Source organism: Asparagus officinalis, chromosome 5 (genome assembly GCF_001876935.1).
Source record: "Asparagus officinalis chromosome 5, Aspof.V1, whole genome shotgun sequence".
Lineage (NCBI taxonomy): Eukaryota > Viridiplantae > Streptophyta > Magnoliopsida > Asparagales > Asparagaceae > Asparagus > Asparagus officinalis.
In genome coordinates this window covers 119,733,959-119,739,295 of record NC_033798.1, presented here as the reverse complement: position 1 = coordinate 119,739,295, position 5,337 = coordinate 119,733,959, and positions in this window count along the sequence as shown.

The window sequence follows — 5,337 nt, the reverse complement described above, 5'->3', positions numbered from 1 at the left end:
TGTCGGGGTTCGAGAGAAAAGAAGAGCTCAGAGAGGAATTAGGGTCGGGATTTAGGGTTTTTGTTTTGGGAACAGGAGCGGGCGGGCAAACGGGTTAATAAACACTGCCCATTTAGCGCCCATTTAGTATAATTTAAAATAAACCCGTCCGATTAGACCCATTTAACTAAATGGGTGGGTTTTGGGCGGGCCAAGTAATGGGCGGGCTAGGTGGGTAAATGGGTATGGGCAAAAATTGACTTCCCTATCATGACAGTACAATAGAAGAACTTACATGCAGAGACACAGATCCCATCCTCTCCATCCGCTTATTCAAAGTGGGCCTTAAATCAAATAACATTTGCTACTTATAATTAGGATCACAGTTGCAAACTACTTTTTGTTTACTAACAGCAACAAGCCTTACCTGAGTTATTATCTTACAGTATAAGCAATTAATTAGTTATGTTCTGCTTTTGAGCATATAGATCTTATATTTTCAGAAACGTTCACACTTATCTTTATACAAATTCCTTTATATCACCATTCGTCTCCAGTTGAATCTGCAGAAAAGTACATTAAGGAATTGCCAATAAGGTAGCTGATGATATTAAACGACTTTCGTATGATCAGTTACCTATAATACTGATGATATAAGGTAGCTTGATATCGTTCCTAAAGATCTGGAAAATCTGCTCTACTCACTAGTTGTAGTGGCCTTGGCTGCTCTATTAGAAAACAATGCAACAACAAATAGGTGTAGTATCGACGCTACAACTATAATGTTATATAGCTGTTTGGACTTTTTGACTCAAATGCGCATCGAGTTATTTGTCTGGTCGCGTTTGTTAGATGGCAAGTGAAACTCTACAATAATATCTAATTTATAGTGCAGAAAAAAAAATCCTTGATTGCATATACTTCCTCACAAGTAGCCAAAAGAGGGAAGAACCAAAATTTTGTAGATAATACTGAGGATGAACAAAAGCACAAAAAAAAGGCCTAAACAAACATATTACAGTACAGTCACAAAGTAGACAATCACTTAACTCACAAAGAAAGTTCATGAAAAATATTAATGTAATCCAGAGCAGACCAATTCATGCCTTGTACTTGACTCGGTTCATTCTCTTGCATTTCCTTCGTTAGAAAGATCTCCTATAAACGTTGTAGGCACCAAAATTCACACACTGGACATATGATCACAGATTTTAATGCAAATTGACTATCCTGTACCTATGCTAGCAAACTAGAGAATAATCAAGAATCATATAAAAGAGGGAATACCTAGATTAGAGCATAACCCTTGCTGACCTGGAACATACAATTCGACGTAATAATTACAATTCTAGAAGCAAAACAAAGAATATAAGTTCAGAGAAGTTAATACCTCATATTTCCCAAAAAAAAGTTAAAAAATGACTTCTTTCTATCAATTGCAAGGGTTACACTTGAGCTTGAGAACATGGGATGCGTCATTCATGAAGATTCGCCCTTCGTCAAAGCCAAATAAAAACATCCTAGCCGCACCAATACTGAAATTAGATTAGATAATGATAAATTTGATTGATATTGGGGAAAGGGGAAAATTTTGGGGACAACGGCTGTCTGCGATCCATGGAGGACGGGGCTGTGATCGAGGAGACAGCGGCTGTCGGCGATCCATGCAGGAGCCGCAGATGCCCTCGCAGCTAGACAGCGGCGGAAGGTGAGGGCTGGGAGGAGTGCGGCCTGGGAGAGTAGGAGGCGGGCGGCCGGTGTTCTGGTGGCGGTCGCGGGCGGCGGAGGAAGGGAACGTGGCGCGCGATGAGGGATCTGGCGGTGTCCATTACCGGCGGTGAGTTGGTTGGGGGGGGGGGTTCTTTGGTTAGGAGATGAGAAGGATGGATGAGGTTGAATTAAAGAATGGGTGTGGTTAATTTCGATATTGGGCGGTAAATTTTGGGGAGGAGAGGGGGGGGGGGATTTCGATTTTGGGGAAATTTTGATGACGTAGATTTTTTTAAATGAGCCAGGGCATCCTAGACGGAAATTTTCGTCTAGAATGCCTGGTCATTATTTTAAAAAATTAAAAAAATATAAAACCGTCTAGAATACTATCCTAGACGGAAATTTCCGTCTAGGATACCTGGTCATTATTTTTAAAAAATTAAAAAAATAAAAAACCGTCTAGAATAATATCCTAGACGGAAATTTCCGTCTAAGATGTTTTATCCTAGACGGAATATTCTAGACGGAATTTTTCCGTCTAGAATAATGACAAACTAGATGGAAAATTTTCCATCTAGAATATTCCGTCTAGGATACACGATTTTCTACTAGTGTACCCTTTACCGCGAGAAGAATTTCTCCATATTTTTGAAAAATCAAATCAAAATAAGGGTGGGGGCATTTTGAATCATAAAGAGAATATATACAATTTCTAAATTATCTTCTATATCCTACTCCATGCCGCCAAACAACTATTTCTATGTGGTTGTGCCGATAGAGCCTGCATAATGCTGAATTTCTTTCTATTTGGATTGCTACCATATAATTTCAATGTTACATCCAAGTTTATATGGTAAAAGTTTGCAACACAGATAGCATATTCAATTAGTTCATTGCATGCATATTGTGAAGGATTCAATGCTTGTATTGGAATTGTGGAGCAAGAGAGACTTGTATCGACACTGCTTTTATGCAGGAACTGTTAAATTTGTGGCCATGAGATGCTTCTTTCTCTTATATATATGAGAGGGATTAGCACAAAATTTAAAAAAAAAAGGTCCGAACAAGTTTTATCAATTGCGCGCTCCGCTTTGATAGAGTAGTAGCGAACAATGTATATGTTCAACTAGTAGGCTGCTTTTATCTTTTTATGTAAGTATGTAATATGTATCAGCTACTTCTGTAGTATCGCTGAGGGCTCAATTTGGCAGGTGACGACATATGTCCGCTCCTTACCAACTGCACTCTCACTGGTTCTACACCTAGTTGTGATGCTCTTTTGTAACTGTTTTGGTTCTTAATAATATCGCTATATGAGCAGGGCCTTCAACCCTGCTTTTTCAGTTCAAAAAAAATGTATATGTTCAACTGAATCTGGATCCGCTTCTTTTTCTTTACAAATAGTGGAGATTGAGTCAAGCATAAAGTCTAGCTATGAGAATCATGAGATCAATATCCGGCTTTTTTGAAAATTAAGAGAGAAAAAAATCAATAGATGGGAAACTACATGAAAAGTTTCTTTTCTGTTTTACAAACAGATTATAAAATTCGCTTCCTATTCCGCATTCCCTTTTTTATTTACCGTTTGGTTAATGAATCGCACTTTGATGCATCTAATGGATTTTGAAAAATTCATATTCAAACCTTATTTGTTTACAATTGATTATTAAAGAGGAGTTGCATGGATGATAGAATTAATGCAACCAATCTTGTTCGTTGCATATAAAAATTATTGAGGACATGTAACTGAAATCATAAACCACTAGTCAGAATCAATATAATTTTAGAGAATCATATTTGATGTATCTATCCTATATGGCAATCCTGAATTTTTGTCATGACTAGTTTTTACACACGTGCAATGCACGTGATTTAATACCATGATTAAGTATTTTTGACAGTTTGTGTTTATTTTTTTCTTTAAACTCTTACATCTCGATTATTTTTTTATGTTTGTTTAAATAGGATACAACCAATTTAAATTTTCATGTTGATATTTGAATTGACAAAAAACAAATATAATTTAAAAATAATTTGAATTTTTATATTATTTTTTACCGATATGAAACTAAGCTTTATTTGAGAAAGTATAGCATTGCAAAGTAAAAAATATTAAAATAGTGTTATACAAGGAAGGTGAATATTTAAAACCAATATGACAAAATGATTGATTTAAAGTATGTTAAAACGATGCAAAAGAGAATATGAAGTTTATTCCTAATCATTGATAGACTTCATAAAAATATATAAATTAAAGATTAATGCTAACTCTAGTATACTTTTATATGATAAAAACATCCACATAAGAATATAAAAGTACTGCAAAAAATTCATGAAACTCCCTTCTAAAGATTCCTAATTTCACTCAAAATAATTAAACTATTCTATAAAATATTCATAAAATATTATTTTTATTTCTTCTATTTTATTTTTTATTGAGTTAAGATCAATCATTCTTCAGGTTTATCATTTATCATTTCTCGGATAATTCTAAAGTATTGTCTTCATCATCTACATCAATTGTGACATCAGGTTAATTTTGTATTTTTTATGCTATTATCTTTCCTAGGCTCGTTAATTTTTTATCATCTTATTTAACTTTACAAAGAAGTCAAATATACTTATGATGTTCAACACAAACTGCTTAAAATATAGACTTTGATTTTTTTTCTAATTCAATGAGAATAAATATTAATTTTATATATATAAAATTCTTTGTATTCCTAATTTATTACTTAAATAAATTAGAAGCTATCTCTTTATTTTCCTCTAAAATAAATTTTTCTGATGTGCATCCAATAAGAATTTTTTTATTTCAATAATATTACATTTGCTCTATCCCTGTCATTTTTCATAAAGATCTAAACTAAATACCTGCAATATTCATTACCAATTTTTCTTAGATTATAATATTAATATTTAATTTGAAGAACACAGTATGGAATTTATGAATACTTACTAATTTTTCTTATGTCTTCCATGGAGATTTTTTCTTTGATTAGGATAAAGTTATTAAATTATTTTTTAATATAACTCATTCAGTGCTTCATTAATAGATATGTCTTATGTTAATGCCAATTCAAGTGATTCATTGACGTTTTCTGAATTTTAGATTTATTTCCATCACTTTCCCATTTGCAATGGAAATAACTCAATTCTTTTAAAGTTATCTCTAAATATTCTAATAGTTTCTCCATATGTAATTCCTTGTATTCTTTTACCCTATAAATATTATTAACGTCAAAGATTAAAGTTTCTAAATTAAAATCAATTAATGCTAAGGTATAATATTATAGTGTTTTATCATTTCTATGGATTTAAACATCTATCAATTAATGTTACGAATGTATTTTGGCTACCCCAACTTATTACTAAAATTATATGAAATTACTTTAATTTATATAGTGCCGATAATTTTTAATCTATAATATTTTTAAAAATTTTATCCATTAACCGGATGTTTTTAATCAATTCTTATTGTTTTTGTTTACCAGTATCAACTTAGACTATTCTTAGATGCTGAAAATGGATAGTAAATCCCTAAATTAGAAATTTTAATATATATATATATATATATATATATTAAATGTCAAAAATTTTAGGTGTATCATGGTAATCTCTTGAATTCATCTGTGTTGTTTGTAAGTT